This window comes from Charadrius vociferus, unplaced genomic scaffold (assembly GCF_000708025.1).
Source record: "Charadrius vociferus isolate BGI_N301 unplaced genomic scaffold, ASM70802v2 scaffold17, whole genome shotgun sequence".
NCBI classification, from domain to species: domain Eukaryota; kingdom Metazoa; phylum Chordata; class Aves; order Charadriiformes; family Charadriidae; genus Charadrius; species Charadrius vociferus.
Window position 1 is genome coordinate 77,334 of NW_009649163.1, and position 23,216 is coordinate 100,549.

The 23,216-nt window shown below is 40.2% G+C and overlaps 1 protein-coding gene across 1 annotated transcript in view; it reads left to right on the forward strand.

Moving 5' to 3' along the window:
- Window positions 1–23,216, forward strand: part of TTC28 (tetratricopeptide repeat domain 28) — a 166,290-nt gene that overhangs the window by 5,488 nt on the left and 137,586 nt on the right. The window lies entirely within an intron of this gene.

Sequence of the window (23,216 nt, forward strand, 5' to 3'; positions counted from 1 at the left end):
TATGCCAATGAGAACCACTTCAGTGTTAAAAAGCTGAGTGGACAGGCTTAAAATTCCTATCAGTGACAGAACAGAGTTTACTGCTAGAATAAATTCTGTCTCCGCATTTGCAGTTATTTACAGTGTAACTAAACTGACAATTTCAATTAAAATATTAGCTAGTGTGAATGGAACAGAAATACTGATGTCTGTTGGTGATACTTTCCTGTTTAAAAATGATTCATGGTAATTCTGTCTCCATAAAATACCAGCAAGGGCAAAGAAAGGGATGGGGATCTAGAAAGTTCGTTTGAACGTCCAGTTAAAAGTGCAAGCCCGTTACCTTTGAACACCACACCTCTTAGCTTGGCTCTACTAATTTTTGGAGTTGTTAACAGAGACAGCGGGAAATTCTTCCTGCTTTCAATGTCGCAGCTATAGCAACTGTCCTAGTGTGATTGATGTAAGTCAGTGCACGAGATAAATGGAAATTACTTGTAATTATTTTAAAGCTATATGATGGCTATTTGTCTGCTTGTGGGGGATGATGAATTCTGCATCTTTCCAGACTGAACTGTATTTTACAATTTTTTTTGGCATTTCCATGGAACAGTGACAGAAACCAGCAGTGCAGCAGAGGGGTTTTGGAGCTTGCAGTCACTGGAGCTCTTGGGTTACTCTTCTTTATGGAAAAAGCACAGAGTCGTCTTTGTTGCTTTTTTATTTAGTTGAAGGACAAAAATATCAATGAGTTTTGTGACCGCACTGGAAAACAACTCTTGGGCAGAGGCGGCAGAGGCGCAGTTAGTCCCTGTCCTGGGCACGAGGTGTTTGTTTTGTCCCTCTTCCCGTGTTACTGACCGATGAACTGGATGGTTTCCCACCGCGCCGGCGCTGTGTTCGGGGGCGCAGGGGGTGCGAGGAAGCAGCAGCGTGTTCCCAACTGGTTCTGATTACCGGGAACCACGCTTATCCCCCAGAAACGCTTTGGAAATCACGGCAGAGATGGGACATCCTGCAACGGAGGCAGCTTAAGTTCGTGTGGTACGTCTTCCTCATTTTCAACATCTAGGTTTTGTAAAACATGAATTTTTATTTTCATTACACAATGAATTCTAATTTTAGCTAGAACAAGGAGGGTGTACTTTGCAGACTAATTGACTGGTCTGATATGTTTCGAACACAGAAATTTCAGGTTGGATTGAATATCTGATGTCAGAAAATACGCAGTGGTGCTTATAAACTTACTACAGGTGTAGCTGGTTGGTTGTTCGTCAAGCTCGGTTTGCAGAGCCATCCCTGTGTTGCACGGGGATTTGTGTGTGCAGCTAGTCAGTGTGAGCCAATAGGAGGGCACTGTCTGAAGTTCAACACTTACTATGAATATTTCGATGTCAAAGCTGCTTTTTAAAAATAATTATTTGATTTTTATTGATAGAACATAACTGGGAAGAGTGAAACTTATGCATACAAAATCTAAGCAATTTTATTAATTAGCCAGAAGAGGGAGCTTAACAGGTATAGCTGATATTTTGTTTGAAAGGCCTGAGTTATAAATACAGAACCCATTTTCCTTTTACTTAGGAAGCTGAAAAATTAATTTGAATCCAAGTTTTCTGAGATTTAAGCTACTAAATGTAAATTTCTTTGTTTCTTTTCCTCCTTTATCTTGGGTATGCAATTTGTTAATTCTTGCCTTTTTTATCATCAGCATTTGCAATGCTAATGGGGAATATCACAATCTTACATGTGTTTGAAATAAATGTATTTTGACTGTCTAACCAGGCCAATGCATTAAGCAGATCCTTTCTTCAGAGAATTGCAAACAAAACCAAAATAAAAAATATTACGAATTAAAGCTGTGAAATGAGACAGAGTAGACAGTGAGAAAGTGGTTATTCTTGTTTTCATGCTTGCAAACACAATTGTCTATCACTTTGAATTTTCATATAGCTTATATTTTCATACATCATATATCAATGTTCATACATCTTATATTTCCAATTAGGGTCTTAATTTAAGTTCTGATCGCCCATCCTCCTCCCTCCAGCCCAGTTCTGTCAAGATACTGAGCGTTAAATCATGTTGAGAAATAAGCAAGTATATTTATACAAATATATCTGCTTATCTACTGCAACTTTCAACAGAACACGAACAACGAGAAAGCGAATGAAGTAAGAAATGTTCTGATCTGCAACGGATCAGAATAACTTACTGTGTGTCTGTAGTGCGGTTATTACCACAGCACGTAACACTTTGAAGTGTTTGTCTGAGAGGGTTGGCTTGTAAGTCCTGCTATTTTAAGAATATTTTGTGTGCATATCACTGAGAAATGCAAAGATAACAGAATATCTCAGGAATTAGATTGCATTTTGGGAATACCCTACAGGCAAATCAGATCAGGCTCATTTTGTTCTTTGAGTTCCCACCAAACAGTTTTCTTTGGTTTGGTGTTGATCAGGCTCTAGAAAAGTTTTACTCTTCACAGCTGTGCAGCCTGAGCGTCTTGGGCACGCTAAGTGGAAACGGAGGGACATATGTTCTGTGACCGACGCCTGAACAGCCTCCTCTTAGTTCTTGCTGATTTTGAGATAGAAAAAATATGCTGTGGCTTAAATAGTTTAAAATTGGGCCTAAATCTGTGCTAAAATGTAGATTTCCCTAACAGTTGCAGACGTATACTAATTTGGGCCTCCGTTACAGCTAGAGAGTTGGTCTCAGTGCAGTGACAGCCGACACGCGGGTACGGAGCCTACTGCTAGTAAGAAAACAAACATACTTGTGTAAGAGATGTTTTTTCACTAATCCCAAGTAAAACCATTCCACTGCACGTTGTAGGGTTAGATTTGGAGAGTCTCTTAACACTCGCGGTGTACTTATAGTTTGCCCTGTGCCTAACCGGACTTCTGTTAGATTTTGGCTACTTGTTACTAATGGACGCTATAGACAAACAAGCACGATGAAAAGCACAACATGATAATTTTTGTATTTTTGGGATGGTTTTATTTAGGTTCTGCAAGACACTTATTTAAAATTGTTTATACTTACACGCCAAATTGTTCCAAGTGTAATGCAGCTATAAATGGTCAGAAATGGTGTCTCTTCTGCATATGCTGAGGTTCTGCTTTCTCAGCAAGACCAGCTGAAACCTAAGGAATAACTGAAAGTATATTCATATACCTTCTCTTTGCTCGCTAGTTCTGGTGGTGACAGCTTTTTTCTTACAGAAGGAAGCCCTGCTCTGTGGTGGCAGTTTTCCAGAGCCTCTGGGGCAGTATTTTCCCGTGTTCTCATGCTGCTGCTCTCGCTGTCGTGCTCCCGAAACCCGACGTGCACACGTGCGTGCACACGCCGGTTGAATCTCTCTCCTTCCCTCTTTACTCTTTTGTTTTCCCCCAAAAGTCTCAGCCTCCTTTGTGTCACTATTGGCCGACGGATCGTTACAGAATTAGCTGATGTTTTGCAGGTATCTCCCGTTTGGCTTTTGTGCAACTGGCGTAGCAACGCCCACCGGCAGTTTTCATATTTGTTGTCTAACTGAGCTGAAGTCGGTGGGAAGCCGGGCTGAATGCGGCATGCGGATCTTGGCCTTCCATAACCCTTTGTGGCAGTGAAACTGTCAGAAGCACGGGACTCTGAATGCACCGTGAAAAATACATGAAGCGTGGCTTGAGTGATCCAGCACGCCTCTGTGAAAGTATCAGGCAGTTTAGAACAGTGCTGTTTTGAATCTTCTATAAATGCTGAAGAAACATGGGGCACGTGTGAAGGTAACAACTTAAAGTATTTTTTCCCAGAATATTCAAAGAAAGGCGTGAACGACAAATATTCTGGTAATCAAAGTGGCAATATTGTTTGTGGCAAAAAGACCCATTATCATCAAAGATCTGTGTTCTGGCCTTCAAATGGATGTAAAATTTTGGAAATCCTCTTCTTTAATTCAATTACACTCCGAATGTCTGGGTCTGCACCTGCCAGAAATGCTTCAGATCCAACAGTTGCTTGGGTATATTTGTTATATTTTATTGACTGGGCTTAACGGTGTCAGTCCGAGTATACAAAGTACTTCAAAGTGTACATACTTAACCCATGTCCTGTTTTCATTGTTTTTGCTCTGCTAGACCCAGCTATATAAAATAGTGTTTATTATATCTGTGGTGTCTGTTAAATGAAAGATGCAGTCCTGTGCAGCGTGTTCTGCTGTACTTCTCATATATTTTTAGTTGAATCTTTGTAATATGAAATAGATATATTAAATACTACAGTTTTTGTTTGGTAGAGCAATGTTTTGATGTTTATGTCTTCATATTTAAAAAAAAAAAAAAAAAAGGAAAAAGGAATTTTTCATTAAAACCCCCCAAATCTTCCTTTCTCTAGCTGCTGTTTCTAATAACCCCTGTGGGAGGCTGGTTCCAATCTTCACATTCTCTGAGATTTTATGAAGCATTTTCTGAATTCAGAGTTTCTTTGGGGGATGGGGAATGACAGCGTCTTAGAGAAAAGCAGCTTTGCAGTGTTACGGAGTCACAGCACTGCTGAGGTCCAGAGGGGGCTGTGAGGATGGAGCAGGGTCAGGTACAGCGGGTTATCCAGCACGCTGTAGCAGGATACCTCAATTACACAGAACAGCTCATTCTTATAATACAGTAATAAAGAGCTATCTGAAGAAATGGAAAGGTGACGTATTTAAAATGGATGAAAAAAAAAAAAGTTATTTTCAAATAATCAGTTCTTGGTGCGTGTGAGCTGATTATCACAGCGTATTATTGAAAACATTAGCGCAGCAGCCCTACTCGGAGAGGACTGGAAACTTGCAAATGATGAAGAGTGTCGGAATTACAAAAAAATTCAGGATGGAGTCGATGGATGAGAAATAAGATTTAATTTCTGGGGACACGAGTCACTCACTAGTGCACATATTGTGAGGAGGAGGGAGAAGGCTGGCTTGTGTCTTCAGGTTGCTAGTTCCCGTCTCATCCTCGGGAGCACCCGCTGTGGACCGGCCTGGGGGCAGCCTGGTCTCGCCCTCGACGTATGTTCCTAACGGTGTGTGCCAATCTGTGCGGGGATGAAAACATCGGATATTTGTAGGGTGAGGAGCAAACACTTTGTTGTATTAAGGTGTGGTGACTGAGATGCGCTTTGTCTGAATTGCATAGACATTTTGTCAGGCTTAAAAGAACCGTGGTTTTGGGTGGGTTTTTTCCTTTTTTTTTTTTTTTTCCAAAAACTTGTGTTTTATTCTTTTGCACTGAAATCTGAATTTGGTCGTCCTGATGAAGAGCTAGATGACTTGTTATTACATCGGCCAAATGTCCCGAAGGAAGCGGAGCCCGAGGAGCGGTCGGTGCTGGCCCCGCTGTTGGGGGTCTGTGCCTTCGTGGCGCAGCAGCCTCGCACCCCGCGGTGCGCGCTCCAGCCCCGCCGCGATGGCCGTGGGTGGCTGCGCTGCACCCATCTGTGCGATACGGGGCTCAGCTCTGCGCTTTGAGACCACGTCTGATCTATACTTAAGTATAATCGCTCAGGAATTTGCTGAGAGTTTGAGTACTGTGACTGCTGCAGTAGTGAATACAGGGTTTCCCGCCCCTCTCCTTGGGCAGCGCTCGATTTCCACAGTCTGAGTCACACCGAAATGGTCAGGGACGGTTTTGTTTTTAGAATTTGTTGTGGTTAACTTTCTGCTTGCTTTTTTTTGTTGGCAACACTAAGCCAAACTTACCAAACAAACCAAGCAAACTTTTCTGTCTAGTATGCACTTTGCAAGCCTCCAGGTGTACGCAGTCTAGAAGGTATTCATTCATCAAGTAACTTTGTAACAGAAACATCATCAACAACAAAACTATGGCATGCACAGAGTTTAATAGTAAATGCTATCATAGCACTGTCTAAGTATTGTGGAATTGTCTGCCTTTGACCAGCTGGGAAAAGAGATGTTCAGAAACCTTCCCATAACAGCAAAGTAGCAGCCCTGGAGGCGTATGTGGGGATTTGATGGAGATAACCTGCTTCCAGGTGTCAGCAGAGGAGGTAATACAACCTAGCGGTGAGAGTATTTTTTCCTTTGGTTTTCAACATGCCTAACAGCAAAAAAGCTGGCTTTATTTAAAATAAATGTCTGAACATTTGCATCATTCCAGTTCTCAGGCTACTGGAAAAAATTACAAACATGTGGCAGAATACAAATAAATTCATAGGTGTCTTTATACCTAATTGGGGAGAACAGAAGGAGGTTTTAATGATAACATTGCGTGTAATACTGGGGAAAGATCACGCTCCTAACTTCTGCTACCAATTGATTTACCTCTGTGGCTTCAAGTACTTCAGAAGCACAGAAAAGTTTTAATTTTCCAATACTTTACACAAGGGAAAAAAGTAATTTAAGATGCTTATTTGTATCTTTATTTACTGTGTTAATATGTGAACCTTTTAGTACTGAAAAACTTGAACAATTAATAATTGAGCTTACTATGGTAATTTATTTTCTTGGAGAATAAGTGTTTTGTCTTGACTGAAAAGATTTGGGTATAATTTTTGAAATTGCAATAAAGATCTTGTTTGTCTTATTTCCGAGGAGAAATAATTTTGACTAATTCACAAAAATAACTGTAAACCTTGTTTTGGTTACAGGATGCCACAGGCGGCCATTTATAATTGTATGTAACAGCTGTTGCAGGTTTGTCACTGCTGCTGCCCGTCGCACAGGCCAGCACAGCGCATTTGGCTTTGCCCATCAGGATGTGGCCCCAGCTTTGCAGGCTCTCTTCTCTCCATGAGGATGGAGAGACTAGAGATATCTGATACGACTTATTGATGTGTTTTTTTTCTTTTTAGCTTTCACCAGGAGGTTTGGAGACTTGTTCATGGGCTCTCTGGTAAAGTTTCTGCAGAGTAGTTAGTAGTAACAATACTGGGCAGATAACTTGCCAGAATTCAAGAGACTACTTCCCAGGTTCTTCCCATTCTTGCTCGAGATCTTCAGCCACCTCTGCTAGTGTCAGTGGACATATGGTTTGTTTTGGGCTTTTTTCCAAGTCTTAGGCTTGGTTTCTGTTGCTGTACTGCCTTTCATCACTTTCCTACTAGCATAAGTCAGAGCATGAGCTCTACTACCAAACGTGGACTGTTCACTGTAGCTGGCATGAAGGCTTCTTTTTGTAACCTTGCTTACAGGGGAAGCTCAAAGCCTTTAAGCAACTTCATGTGTTTAGTAAGAAATAATTCTGGCTAAATCTGATTGTTAGACTTATTTTAGTTGAGGAATGCTAGCTACTTCATAAGAACCTTTGAGAAGTAGCATTATGCAAAGTGATTCATAGGTAAATATCAAAGAGCGGTGTGCAGCCATGTGTGGTTAGCTGTGAAATGTGTATGGTGTAGAAACTCGTATTTCATGGCAGTTCTTAGGTATGTGATGTCAGAAGCGTTTCCGTCCATCACTGTAGTTCTCATCATCTTGCAATGTGTCTTTTGGGTTGTTTTTAGGGTTGGTTGGTTGGTTTTTGAGTATCCAGTCTTCAAATGTTTTCTCCTGTTCAAGCGGATGCTATTACAACTTCAGCAATGATGTTACCCTGAAGTCTTTTTTGATTTCAGTTTTCCAAATCAGCACTTTGAACTAGGAATAAAGAGGCAAAGAACTAAGGCCAAACCTGATACAAAAAGTAAATTGAGGCAGATTATAGAACTGTTACCTGATAGGAATTATAACCTAAATCCAGCAAGAACATGGGTATTGTTTACTGTTTTGAATCATCAGAACAGTTCTTCAAGGATAATTTGTGAACTTACACAGAAGAATTAAAAAAGATACCTGATAACCTTTTTGAAACTGTACTTTCACTGTTCTTTTGATTGGAGTTTTCTTTTTAGCCTGCTGTCTCTCCTTGAATCAGAAAGAAAATCCCAGTGATAGAACACCTTCTGCTGTTTGGTATCAAGAGACATTCTCATGTTAGTTGCTAGTAAAATCCTGCCAAGTGTTAAAAACTCTCTTCAAATGTGTCTGTGCAGTTGAACTGATGATATGACTTCGTCAGACCTGGATGCAGTTGGCTAACAGGACATTCACAACCCGGGTCTAACATGGCAGCAAGAGCCACACAGATGAGTGTTGTCAGCACTCTGCAATGTACCCTGCTTTTATTTTATTTCTTTGTTCTGTGTGAGCAGAAGGGCGCTGCCTGAATGGCTGAGTGAGGCTGTGCTCTCTGACGCCCCAGGCACTGGTGTTTGGGCAGTGGTGTTCCCTGAAGGGCGCAATAGGCCACTGACGGAGAGGGAGCCAAAGTGGCGCACAGATTTGAAGACTGGGGTTCAACAGTGGTCTGTAATTGTCTGCAACTGCTTAAGCCGCAGAGCAGGTAAAAATGTTAGTTCTTAAATCAGGGACCCTTTTTCATATCAAACTGCTTTTGAGCTGCAACACCTTTTAGAGAAAAGGTGAATAGAGAACTTAGTTGATGCAAAAGGAATGCCCTGTGCATATGTAATCTAAAAGTAACTAGGATGGATTGCTACCACTTTTCATCAGGCGCAAATTTCTCATATGATCTTTGTGTATCTCCTCCACTTCATTTGAAAATGTGGCTTTGTATTTGTAGATGGAGAAGGAATCGGAAAGAACAGAAAGAAGGGGGGGATTCTGAGCCATGAGCCCTTTGGGTATTTGAAGTGCGGGAAGGTTTAGATATTGTCATATAACTGTAGGGGAATTCAACAAAATAGCTTCGCTGGTATTTTGTTAAGTGACTCCAGCTGTTAGTCATGTGAGCAGTCCTCTATGAGGAAAGGGGACATTTGCTCATCCTCTTGCACTCCTACTGACTGCTTGCGTATCTCTGTAGACGTACCCTTCATGTGCTGTAGCAGCCCGTCACAACCTGAAAGTTTCTCAATGAGTTGTGAGCAGAGTGCCCTCCCTCAGTTGCACGTAAAACTTCTGAGCAAAGAATGTGACTTGACCACGTAACTTTTTTTCATGAATAGGCCTCTTGTTTTTAATTTGATGAGCGGGGAACTTTCCAGTCCTGTCCTCAGGCTTACAATCTGTCTTTAATTTGCAGAAAGATGCATTCCAGTTTTTCAGGCATAAAACTGTTTAATGGAATTTTTTTTTGGCTTTGCTAGAACTTGCTGTGTTATGTTATCCTGAGACTTGTGCATTTGTTTCTATCTTCTCATCTCGCAGAATCACAGCATAGTTGAAGTTGGATGGGACTTCACATAGCGCAGCCCCCACTGCTGAAAGCAGGGTCAGCTAGAGCAAGTTGTCCAAGACATTGTCTAGTTGGGTTTTGAATATCTCCAAGGATGGAGACTCCACAACTTCTCTGGGCAACCTGTTCCAATGTTTGACCACCCTCACCCCAAAGTTTTTTCTTATGTTTAAATGAAATTTCTTGTATTGCCCATTTGTGCCTGTTCCCTCTGGACACCACTGAGAAGACCCTGGTTCTGTTCTTTTATTGTCCCCCATCGGGCATTCATACACAATAGTGAGACCCCACTCTACCAAAACTTTCCCTTCTCTGGGTTAAACAACTGAAGGTGTCTCAGCCTCTGCTCGTGTGACCGATCCTTTAATCCCTCTCTGGTATCGGGGAGCCCAGAAATGGTCACAGAACTCCAGATATGTTTTTATCTTTTTTTCTCATTATATAAAGATTTACGTATTAGGGTTTTTGGGTTTTTTTTTGTTGTTGTTGTTGTTGCTGTTATTTCAGTGCCGCCTTCCCATCCCTTCCCTTTTCTCCTCTTCAAGTAATTTTTTTTTTTCCTTTTTTCTGGTAGAGTCAAGCTGGACCATGTACCAAAGTGCGCATCACTAATCCAGTGTCGGAAGAATGTTCTGTATCTTTGTGTATTTACTTATATTAAGACACTTTTACTTATTCTGTATCTTTCTTTCTTTTTGGTCTGTGTTGAGGTGGATCTCCAAATTAATAGTGTGTGTTGTTTATTGTGATTAAGGGACAGCAGTTGTCTCAGCTTTCTGTACCCTCCTTCTTCCTTAGTGCTGCTTTCTGATAATACTCTTGAACGTAATGGCCAGTTTGTGCACCCTTTAGCGTAGGATGCGTACATTATTTTTTCCCTGCATTTCATATAAGACATTCTTACTGTCTGTAAAGTGGGTGGGGTAGTTCTATTCTCATTACACCAGTTGGGAATAGAGAGTGGGAGAGTAATTGTTCTGTTGTTCAGTGATAACTTGTGTTAGTGCCGAGCCATGTTGTTGCGTCCATGTAACATGGTCTTGCTAGCGTGGATCTGAACGCCGCCTGGCGGTGCTGGAACCTGAGCTGCTCTACCTGGCCTTGAGCATTGCGTCGCATTGAAGGGGGTATACTGCTCTTGGTTCTGGACCTGGGACAGCTGGACACACTTGAAGCAATTTTTCAAAGGTCAGGTGGGGAGTCTGTGAAATACTAAGTTTAACCCAGGTCCTAGTCACGGGATCATCCTTTTCTGTCAAGTGTTTTTCTAATTAGGTATTTAAATAATGAGCATCATGTAGTATTTTGAACAGCTTTACAGAGTTAACATTTTCCCTAACGCTTAAATTCACTGGATAAGTATTCCATTGCCTTCTCTGCACCAGAAGTGATGGTTATGGTATTGCTAGGGAAAAGCTGTTGTGCGGATAAGCTGTATAGGCGCTAATTTCCCTAAACCCTTAAAATCCTAGAGCAGCAGCAGTACAATGTGGGAGCGGGGCCGGGGGGGGAGGGTGACGGATGGATGACACTATAGTTATGTCATCCTAAAAAAGCCCATCTTTTCCCATGTAATGGTTGTCTTTCCGAGGCAAATATACAGGAAAAACTGCTCCTTTCTAAGAAATCCGCTTACTGCCTTAAAATTTGAAAACCTTGCAGAGGTACTGGAGTCTCAACATGCAACAAATCAACACAAAATTTCTAAGCATTTACTGTAGGGTTTCATTATTCCTTTTTGCATTTTCTGTAACCTGTTTGTATATGGAAGAAAACAACTTAAAATTTTCTTTTATGGAACTGAACTGCAATTTTTCTACTTAGTCTAAATGCTGTAATGTAAATTCCTCTTCTGGAAGGTGACAGTTTTTTACCCCACAGTTTTCTTCCCGCTGGAACTGGTTATACTACTGTGTATGAATGGTGTAGTGCTTCTTATTCCTCATATATCTGACTACCCAATGCACAAATGCAGAAATAATTCTGAATTTCAGAAATGAAGCTTGATCTGCAAGGGTGGTAGTTAAGAAAAAGTATCTTGTTACCTGCTCATCGAGAGTCAAGCACATAGCCACTGGATATCTTTTTAAGAAATGTGGATTGTCTTTATTTGCTTACACAATACTGGATTTTGTACCCAGTAGTTTTAGACTTAAACCTTAGAATGTGTTGTTACCTCTTTTTCTCACCTCCCCAAAACCCTGCCGAGTGAGTTGCCAGATGACTTTTTTGATCAGCTTTCAGCTCTTCAGTGGTTTCTTTTTTCGATTTGCTTATTCTTAAAAATGAGATAATTATTCCTCATTTTTTTTCTCAGCATACAAGGATTGAGTTTCCTCACCTTGGAGATTAATTTCTTTCTTAATATTATTATAATAGTGACTCACAGTTTGAAGTTGAAGAATTTTGAAGAATTATAATGAACAAAGCACACATGAGAGGGCGCTCTGTGCTTGGGTATTTCAGCAGTAGTGACTAGGATCTCATTTAAGTTGTATATAGATGGTATATTTTTGGTTTTGTTCTGCAGCAAATAGTCCTATTTTTGTTAGGTGTTTAGCATCCTGTATTTATACCGACTCTCTGAATTTGCGATGTAGTTCTGGCTGCCCAAGATTTGGAATTTGAGCAGCACAAGGGAGACTCTTAGGCGTTGTGGGTTAAAAGGACTGCAGTGAGACCTCCTGTTTTTTTTCAGAGCTACCGATAGGTGGCTGTATGGCGGTAAAGAACAGGAGGGGATTCCAGGATGCTGGACCTGGATTCTTCTGTAATAGACAAGAATGTCCTCGGAAAGCTGCATCTCTTGTTTGAGTATACAGCCTGATACATCATGGCATGTCTGGGCATCACAGACCTGCAGCCTCAACCAGTCTCTGAGAAATTAAATGAAACGGAGAGTTTGGGAGAACAAGTAGACAAGAGAAAATAATAAAAATGGAGAAAGCAGAAAATTGCCTTGATGTTATAACAAGTCAGTGGGAAACACTGAAGTATACCATTTACACAGTATACTGCACTGTGCCAAGGTCAAGAAAACTCGATTAATTAGCGGTGGGGCTTGCCGAGAGCTACATAACAACTGAAGGTATGTGCATGACATAACAGTTTTGCCATACTGGCCTTTCAGCACCACCAGGGGTTTATCCAGGTAACATTACTCCTACCGTCTCACTTCCCTGTAGCCATGTAGGATGTGAAGTGTACATCATAATGCAAAGGTAGGAAATGCAGTACAGGGCTAATTGCCGTATCGAGCATAGGCATTTTCTGAGTCAAAAGCATGATGAGAGTTCAAACTAATGAAAATGGGGAAGAAATTTGCAGCAATTCTTATTATTTCTTTACATCCATTGCTCTCTCAAAGTCACTGCTCTCGGTTTGTTTCTGGGAGTGCTAAGGACTCAGCCCCCTGTCTGAACTTGTAGACACAGCAGGTGACATACCCCTTTTGCCACAAGCCTCTTTGTACATGGTTTCTCCTTTGAGCCCCTTCTGTCATATGGAACAACAGAAATAAATTACTAATAGTTTGGCTATTACCTGCTAATAGAGAATTTACCTCTGAAGTTAAAAAAAAAAAAAAAAGTTGAACAATACTGTTGTTTCTGTCATGTAGTGAGTAGATACTCTAGCTTAGATTTTATTTTCTGGTTTTAAGTTGGTTTTGAATTCTTTCCTTCTTTCCTTCTTCCCTTCACTTTGGAATGTCAAGTTTGCATCCTGGAAGTCAAATAACTGAATTTCTCTAGAAGTTATTAGAAGTCTGTCATAAGATCCCAAACATGAAATATCAGATTTGTAAGATCTTCAGTGCAGTTATTTTTATAATTTCTGATGACTTTTCCAGAAGTTGGCAGTGGTATGCAAATTCCTGTATTGCTTTTTTCATTCTAAAGCTGTTGAGGAGCCAGCTTATAGAAACAATAGATCATATGAATATTGATGTATGTAAAAAAGTATAATAAAGGCATCCTTTTTGTTAGCGTGCCACTATTTGAGAATATTCTCACCAAACTGTGTATCTGATGGATTTTCTTAGTCTTGCATTGGGCATCGGTAAGAGTCCTGTTCAATGTGCTTGATAGGTCTGTAACTGAAAACTTTTCCTTTAGTTTTTCGTGTGTTAGAACTAATACAGTGCAGTTGTGTTAAGACAGACCTCTGCTCGCTTCCCCTAGTGGAAAGCCTATTTTTTATTTGGACAAATGTTAAATTTATGGTTTTATAATGCATTTTTAATGGGCTTCTTCAAAAATGTATACCAAGCCCTAGTTATTCTGCCTGCTAACAGAGACAGAATGTACTTTGATGAAACCTTTGTTAATAGAAACTCATCTCGTATGTGAAGTGGAAAGGAAACTTCTTAAAACACTGCATTAAATGCATACTTTGGGCGTAATTTTCCATCCTTCTTCAGAGTGAAAAGGGAGATTTAATTTTTGCCATGGGTTATGTAGTCTGTATTTTACTCATTGTGGCTATCTGCTTGCAGGCTTTTGTCCTTCACAAACAGAACACAAAAACCAGTGCAAGATCTAGCATAAAGGGGAATGTAAGTTGTTATACAAAATATTTGCGCAAGATGATTTTATAAACCCGCATATTCACAAGCACTACGACACATGTATGCAAGTAGTCTGTCCAGCATCACTTCTCTGCAATGGGGAGGACAAGGATGCTGGCTGTCTAGTCCTTACTGTGTCTCATGGGTGCCTCTCAATTGGCAGCAATGAACAAGTCTTTGGACAGATCTCTTTATATGCTTTAGAAGTCAATAGTTGTTGTGGTGTGGTCCTTTGCTTCAAACTCTTACTTGCTTCAGTGTCCGTCCATCTTAGGCAAAATTGCTTTTCTTTGTCTGGTTTCCATGTTTGTGTGAAATATGTGTCTGATTTTCTGGGGGCTAATAGGAGAAGGAATGGCATATGTGATGTGCTGCAAATTTGTTGTTATCCTTATGTTGTTACAGTACAGGGTCTTGGACTGGTAAGTCATCTGTGCGGTGGTTTGGTTAGAGTATAGACCTTGTGGTCATAACATAATACAACACGTTACTCAATATTACTGCTAGGAGAAGCAACAGAAAATGGTGTTCTTCCTTATTCCTCTATGCTGCTCTTTTGCTTCTTGTTCTGCTGTTTCTCCAAAAGCTTTTGTGTGTGCGCGCATTTCTATTCATATCAAATTCCTGCTAATATTAATATTTTTGTTATGAACCTCTGCAATGAGTGGTTATGGCCGTATCTTTATGTAAAATTCTTGTATAGCATGAAACGCCCAATATGTCTCAGCTTACTGAACATTCTTAACTTCTTTGTTGTCCTTTCTTATACTGCTCTTTGATGTGTAGCTGAAGTTAGGCTGTGTCTTTCAGGTGTTAGAGGCAGACCCAAAATGAGGGTTATAAAACAAACTAGAAGACAAACAGGACATTTTACTCTTATAGCACACACAGAGCATGTCTGTTTCAAAAGCAGTCCTTCGTGGTTATTCTGACTGCAAGGCAGTAGGCCTTTGTATGATCATAGCAAGACTAGGCACAGCTAGCAGAGAGGTGTGTCTAAAATCATGCTGAGAACACAGGAAGCGTGACTGTCAATGCTGTTATCAGTTCAATCTGAACTCCTCTTTATAGGATTTATTTTGTCATCTTCAATTTTTATTCTGTTTCAAAAAGAATAAATGGTAATAACATGAACAACTTTTACAGTATAGTATAGGGTAGTCAATGAAGAATGGGAAAAGCCACCTTCTGTCTCTTTGAATGCTCTGTGCCCTTCAGCTAATAGATGGTATCAGCTCTTCTTCCATAAGAACCGCCAAGTGGGATCAGACTGAACGGCTGCATGTTTAAACGGAGTTTAAACATTGGCGGGTATGAGATGTTTAAGGGAATGGAATGTGCAGGGTGAACATTTTCCTAGCAAACATTTCTACTTGATAGCTGCCAAAGCGATGCAGGGGCTCTGTGACCTAGAGGTTTGCATCTGACCTGTTGTATTTTCCTTATCATTGATGGACTTCTCCTCAAGAACTTGATAATTTCTGAGCCTGTTTGTCCTATAGAACCATAACACTTAGTAGAATTTAATTTCATATTTTTTCTAAGTGTTGTGTGAAAACTCGTAAAACATGTTTTTCTTAGCCCTATCCCGGTAACTTTCAGATTGTGTCTTGCTGGACAGCTCCCCCGTGAGTTGGTCCTGCTGGCGGCGCTCCGTTGGACTTCCAGAATAGTTCAGGACAAGAATTCTGGACAGATTCTCTTATTTTTATTTTTTTGTTATTGTTTCTCAGATCATAATTCAGCCTTCATTGGACCAAAATAAAAAATAATGGTCCTCCTTTGCTTTTCTTTTATCAGACGCGTAGGAATTGGAAAACAAACAATCTAATATTAGATTCCATTGTAAATGTAACCTTTAGCCTCCCCCAGTTATCACACGGGAATACATGTAAGCTTCTTGATTATCTTCTGTTTTTCATTGCTTGGGCATCTTGTTTTTGCCTCTGATAATTCTCCTGCAGTGAGCCAGAGTGTTATCAGAGGTTTGTAGTCACTAATAGCAATTTATGTTAATGACAGTTTCCCTGAATCCTCTCCCATGCCTTTAGAGCTATGTGTCAAGCTTTAAGGCCTCTTACTCATTTAAATCTTTGCTAGGAATGTGGACTAGTAGTCTCACTCTGGAGAATTCAGATGTGCTACGTGCTCATGTTTATTTTATGTCAGTACATTTCGTTGAGTTACCATTGTTACCAGTGTGTTCAAGGAAATTACATTTTATCACGAGTATGGTGGATATGAAATGCATGCAACTGTATTTCAGGGAGTAAATTTTTCATGATTATAGCCCATGGGTACTAAATAAAAAATGTCAGCTGCTTGGATTTGGTTGCACTATAAAAGTGTGCCTAGAAATAATGGATTCTGTAACTGTTTGGGAAAGGACAACTATAGCACTGAACCCTCCTAGGTTTAAAAGCAGAAAATATGTGCACTTAACTGCAGAGGGAAATGTTTGGTATTGCAACGTACAATCATTAAGGCTTTGGAAAGCTGTAACAGAATAGGGAATGCAGTAGAAAAGGAATGTGAATAAGAGGAGTGTGTGTAGTAAACATAGCTTTCTAAAGAGCCTAAATTCATGTTCCAGAGAATAAAAAAGAAATCAGCTGCCTGTGTGACTTCATGCCTTCCCACATTTGTTCTGCTTTGTCTCACACTTGGGCTGCATTGGAGAATGATACTGATTCTGAAGTCTGCGTAGAGAGGGGTAGTTAGCATCGGAGCTATTAGTTAACGATCCAAAACAGCAACTCAGTTCTGGCTCAGAAACATCCATTGTCTCTTATGCTCTTGCACAATTTCTCCTCCTAAATGCTAATCCTTTTGTTTTCTTCTTCCTCCTGTCTCCTCACACAAAACTGTGCTTAAACTAGACAAAAAAATCACTGAAAAGTAATTTTTATTGTTGGTAATTTAGAGTGCTCAGTACTGTTAAGCACAGTGATAAATCATTTCTGGAGCTATATATATTTTTATGCATTTGTAAGTATGTTGTGCATTGTGTTGCTTTTGGTGCTTAATAAAATAGGGAAATTTAAAATTTGTATGAAAATAACATCTGTATTTCACTAATTAAAAATTTACTGTAGCTTCTGTGAATTCACGCTTTATAAAATCACACTGTAGAACAGAAAGAAGCAACTTGAATGTAGCAGACCATCACACCTTCATTCTGTTAATCTGAGAAATGAAGACAGTTTTTCCAGTAAGGTAAGTGTGGTGCGCTAGCTGGTCTTTCGAACGCCGAGGCCTCTGTATTTGAGAAACTCGCTCTGAAGATGAGGTACTTACAGTTGTGTGGGAACTTCATCTACTCTCTTTTAATGAGGTGGCAATAATAAAGATGGAAAAACACATACCCCCTTTGTGATCGAGAGGTACAAGGACTTTATGGCTGGTAATACACAGGAAGCAGGCACAAGAAAACGTTGTTAGTCTTGGAATATTTCCCAACTGCTAAATATCTAAAAGCATTTGATGATATCTAGCAGGTTTTTATTTTACTTGAAAACAAATACAGGATATGAATATTTCTCTAGTAATGTACAGAAAGCTAAATTTGCAATCAAGAATTCAAGCAGTTGTCCCAAACAACGGGCTTTTAAAAACTAAAGTACTGCCAAGCACTTGCACCAACAAAAGTTTTCTTGTTTTTTATTCCCCCCTCACAAAAATTAACCATCTGCTCATTAGATGTGTTACAAATGGAAGGGTTGAAATGGAGCCGGTGTGGCTTGCAGCTTTTTGGCAGACGCTGAGAGACGCAAGTAGGGTTTAGTAGTACATTTCAATAATAGTAAGTGGTATACGCAGGCCTCTATCAGAAATAACATAACCATGTGAGAACTATTTACATTCCAACAATGCCTATACTGCACGCATAGCAGGTTTAATAGCCAGCAAGGAGGCCTCTGCCGCACGTTGCAGGCACGGTAAATACTGAAAACCAGTGGAAGGCTAGTGTGAAATTTCTGTCACTCACAGGAATATGGAACTCGCTCCTCTGCGAGCTTCGCGGCTGTATTCCACGCTTGTTGTAATGTAGAATCACAGAATCATAGGGTGGTTTGGGTTGGAAAGGGCCTTTAAAGACCATCAAGTCCAAACATACGCTCCCAAAAGCAAATGCGTAGTGTAGATAGCTTGCATCTGTACGAGGTGTACAATTTTTGGAACAAGATAGTCTGCCTAAGATAGGGAGGAGATTTGATAACTGAAAATTGTTAATTTCAGTGCCTGGCTGGGAAGTGGGCCGAGACCTATGCATTCAGTATGCAATTTACTGGCTGTAATGATTGAGGAGCATATGGGCGGTGCGTTCTGGTGCCTAATGTTTTGTGGCTAAACCCTCGTTATGGGTATCTTAAAACTACAGAAAGTGACAGCTTTCAAGATACTGCCAATAAACTTCAGGCAGCTGTAGGTTAACCTGCAGTCTGCTTTCCAGCTATGCTTCAGATATCTTTTATAGTCACATATCTCTTCAAGATGTTGTGAAAAATAAAAATCAAGGAAATATATTTTCAAGTCTAGATTTATGTTATTGTTATAACTGTGAGTGAACTGGGGTGGCTGATGCACTTCAAAGGATTAATTAAGATAACTTTTGAATTAGTTTGATTGAATATGATTATAAACGTAGCTGGGAAGTAAGAATCCTGGGAAGATTCTAGTTTTTATGTAACCGAATAGCAGTTGATGCTGAATAACCAGTAGCAGTTGGAATATTGATGCTATTCTGGAAGATAAATATGCTAAGTAAAACTGACCTTGATTTTGAAATGAACAAGGGTAATTGCTAATAGAGAAGATGATGAATTAAGATTATCTTCTATTGAGCTGGTACCTATGCCGTCCACAGCTGTCAGTGATAGTCCAGCATATGGTGAAGGAGAATACCTCTTCAGGCATGTGGAGAAAAGTGGGTGGACACAGCCGTTAAGTGACGGCCCTGTTAGCCCCCTCTATTTTGTTGTAGCCATTCCAACAGGGAGATTAATTATGTTGGGCTATCTCTCAGTCTAGGGTTGCTGCATTGCATTCTAATTAAACACGTCAGTGCTCCATCTCTAAGATCACAGGATAACTTTTCTTTAAACCTTCTGTAACGACTCTGTCGGGAGTAACTTGCCGTGAAAACAGATACAGAACTGAAATTCAGGAAGACAAATTCCGTTTCTCTGACGCGTATTACTTTTTTCCTGGAATTGCTGGTACGAGTGAGGAAGGTAGAAGAGCTCCTGCATGGTATGTTTTCCAATCACAAAGGAATTTTGGAAGAAGCAGAAGTGATTGCTTCTTCCAATTTTCAATTGCCTAAACAACAGCCAAGCAGGTTTAAGAAGAGGTTGAACAAACTTCTGTTAAATACAGTTCAGGCCTTGGTGATGATACCCTTGCACAACAGGATTACACAGATGGCCTCTTGACATCAATTTCATAACTACTTTCCTATTATTTTTACTTTTTTCTACCTGTTCTGTATTCTAATTGACAATCTTTCTGTGTTGCGTTTCTTAAAATGATGTATTTTTTATCTTCTCTCAGATTTGTTTTAATTGCGCAAAACTTGATTGACTACTGTAGCCAGTAGGCTCTCCACTGCTTGGTGTAATGGAATAATTACTCTATGCCTTGAATCTATACTTACATAAATGCCCCCTATGAAGAGATTTGCCCCTTTTTGCTATAATATCACATTGTTAACCAATAAGCTATATTTTCTTGTTTTAAATTTTCAATTAGTACTGCTAATCCGCTCCTCCCTGCAGGTGGGACCCCTCTGTGCTTTTCCGCTTCCGACCCCCCCAACGGGGCAGGTAACAAAGTGAGCTGCCCTTGGGCGTCACAGCAGTCGGTGTGAGCGGAGCCTCTCCGCACACCCTGCCTGGGCATCAGCTATAGACACCGCTCTGATCACTCTGAGCGCGAACAGTGTCTGCACAATGTGCTGCTAATTTCAGTAGTTAGGAGAGGCCCAGCTAAGAAGCAAAGTTACTGAGCAAAATTGGTCCTGTTTTACCTCAAACCAGGACACCGGGTTTAACTAGTTGCTTTTTTTGCCTGTTTTAGCCAGGGTTTTTGGCATTAATGGTGTCTCTATAGTTGACCTTTTAAAGAGGAGTCTGGAGCAACCATCAGTAGCTACAACTATAATACGTACAATTGACTGCTGCCAAATGCAGCTGTTGAAGCTTAGAAGCCTTTTAATTAGGGTAGGAAATAGGAAAAAAATTGCTTTTTCATTTAGAAGCAGGGTGACTTGAAATCACGTAAGTGCCCTCATTTTTCTGTTCTGGAACATTAGACTGATATCTGGAAACACTTTGGTGGCAAGGAAAGGAAATTTCAACAGAATCACTATATCTAGAAATGCAAGTAGTATCTTGGGAAAAATGGATTTATGGGCTGCCGTTGCCTCAAGCCAACATGCTTGTTAATTTGTGATAGATCTAGCTTCTAGCTTTTGTCATGTTTCTCTGGGTAACCCGTGAGTGACCCTTGACTGATGAGTGAGTTGGCTCTCTTGCACATGAAACTATTTTGCATGAGAGTAAAACTGAATTTTTCATTTTGAAACCTTGATCCATTGCAATTTTTCTCCACCTTTTGAACTGCTTTAGAGTTGACAGTTAAGCCTATTTGAGTGGAATCAGACCTGGAAACTGTTTTTTTCACCTCTGTTAGAGAAATTATTGCAGGGAAGTCTTACAATCTTGCTTATCTCTTGTCATTATTTTGTTAGCAGTTGCAGCATCTGCATATGTATTTCCCTCTGACTGACTTTTTGGGGATTGATAAAAGGAGACGAAGCAGAGAGCCAGTTTTGGTAAATTCCAGAATTTCTATGGTAATGGGAGATAGGATGTGTATACAGAGATAGACAAACATAGATCATTCATGATCTGAAACTGGTATCAATTCTTAATTTCTAAAAAGTATTCACATGAGAGACAGCTAGTGAAACAGTTAAGAGGTGGTCCATAGTGCCTCTGTTGCTGTCCCACAAGGAGTGGTAAGTCCCTGATAGTTTCTTCCACTTACCTGAGAGGAAAACAAGAAAATCAGGGTGGCATCCCATGCCTGAGCATTGAAAACTCCACAGAGTTCTGCATTTACAGCACTCAAGAGCTTGTCATTCAAGCAAGTGGTTTCCAGCTGCTTCTTGTCCTTCGGTCTCAAACTTGTCTTAGCTTTGGTCCGGTGCTGTTATTAGAACACCGACTGCTCTTTTCAAAAGTTCCTGGCTCATATCAAACTTTCCTCAATTACCTGGAGCTGTTGTCTCCATTTCATGACAGTCTGGGCTATGATGACTATCGACTCCTCTCTGTCAGTCTGACAGCTCTAGCAGATCTGAAAGACCAAACTCCTTTCCTTGGTCTAGTGATAGGATTTGTCCTCCTTCTCGTTTGACTGAGGTCAAGGCTCATGCACGGTGTGTTTCTGCTGTAGGAAATGAGCACCTTAAGAAGAAGGCAGCATCCAGCTGACACGTGCTAGTGCATGTATGCACTCGGCAGCTTTATAAAATGGCATCATAAATAAAACTGTCTTTTGGTATGTGCTTTCCCTCTTTCTTTTGCAATGAGATTAGAAAAGCTTCAAAAAAATGCACGAGTTTTGTGTGTCTGTGTGTGAATACATGTGTGTATATATGATATCCCTTAATGTGTGCAAAAATGGTATGAAATAAAACAAAGGAAATGTCAGTGATAAATAGCTATGAATTACTGCCTTTAGAAGTCCTTCAAGTGATCTTGATCTCATGGATAATGAGATCAAAGTACAAACTTCCCACATAATACGTTGCACACAGTTTACGTGTAGTGGAACACATACACTTTAGCGAGTAACTGGTACGCTAGCTTGTGCTGCAGGTCCTTAGGATGTATTATTGTTCAGGGAACTCTTCAAACACAATGGAAATGCTAAAGTAGGAAAACAGGTATTTTCCAATGTGAGGTGTTGCTAACATCTTCCTCCTCCTAGCAAAGTAATTACCTGTTGCCTCGTTGCTTTTGGCTGTTTTCTAAGCTTGAAGCTACGTTTCGGTGTGTCCTGAGTCCTATAAACTCAGTCAACCCTTGTATTATGTTCAACTCAGAAAAAAGGTAACTGGGATAATCTGAAAAAGGTCTATAAACTCATTAATGTGTAGAACATGAAAATAAGAAATGATTATTCAGAGTTTTTCATAATACAAGAAAAATAGGGCAGCTAATGAAATGATTAAGTAATGGGCTAAAACAAATTAAATCTAATTCTGTCATAGCATTCTAGGTATTTTTCTGATAACCTGCTCGAAGTCAGAGATTGGAGGACAGTTCGATAGAGGAAGCAGGCCGTGAGGGTTCAAAGTCAGGATAGCTCAAGTAGTGAATGAAAGGAAATGTCTCTTTCAATTACCCACATGTGATAAATGATGTAATGACTGCATCTCAGTGTGGTAATTAGCTTTCAGGTTGCACGTGTGGAAAATACAGTGTTTTTTTCCACACACAACTTAATTGCATGGTGGGATATGCTAACAGAGGATGTTGTAGAAGCCTGCGGGAGTATTTGGGTTCCACTGTTAATTAGATGAATTCATAGATAAGAAGACTATTGAAGAGCATGGTACATAATTGTCCAAATGTATCTTAGGAATTCTCCAAAATACGAGGTTGCCAGGAGCTGCATGAGTCTGTGGCAAAGGGTTGCTTTATACTTGCCTTGATTCGTAGGCATCTATCTTCAAGTGACCACTATTGGAGATGAGCTGCTGAGATGGAGAGACTTGGCTCCAGCGCTTGTGTTCAGGGCTCTACACATCACAGGTGAGTATGTAAGTCACGGGTCTTTGATCTTGGCATACATCTGCCTTTCTTTAAAAGGTTTTGAAAGATTTAGCTCTGACTGAACACAAACATTTTTCAGAGAATAGAATTATTTTTCTTGTGATTTGCCCGACAAGGTAAAAGCCATTTTTGTGAGTGTACTAGAGAGCTTCCGTGCTGCTGAGACAACGGTAAGTAATGAGTGTTGCACAAGATGAGCCATTGATCTCCTCTCCAGAGAACAATGGATCTGTACTGCATCGCCTACTATTACCCACAGCAAAGAAAAACAAATACAGTTTTTTTTGGGGGGAAATACAGGTTTTCCAGTTTTCAGGTTGTTAAAGAGTTAAAAACCCACTGTAAATAAAAGGAAAAAGGCATGTTCTATTCAAAGACGTTACAGCCTTGTGCAAAGAGAAAATGTTTATAGGCAGGATAAAATATAAGCAATTTAGGAATGATTTGAGAACTGTTTACAAGTAGTGGGGAGTAGAATGGGTGTGAGTAGGAGAGAACACAGCACAACAGATGAAGCATTAAATAAGGTTTTGCAAGGGGAGAACCTTTTGAGTTGGAAGTTAGCCCTTTTCCCCGTGGGGATTCTGCAGCTCTGTTTTGGTGGTC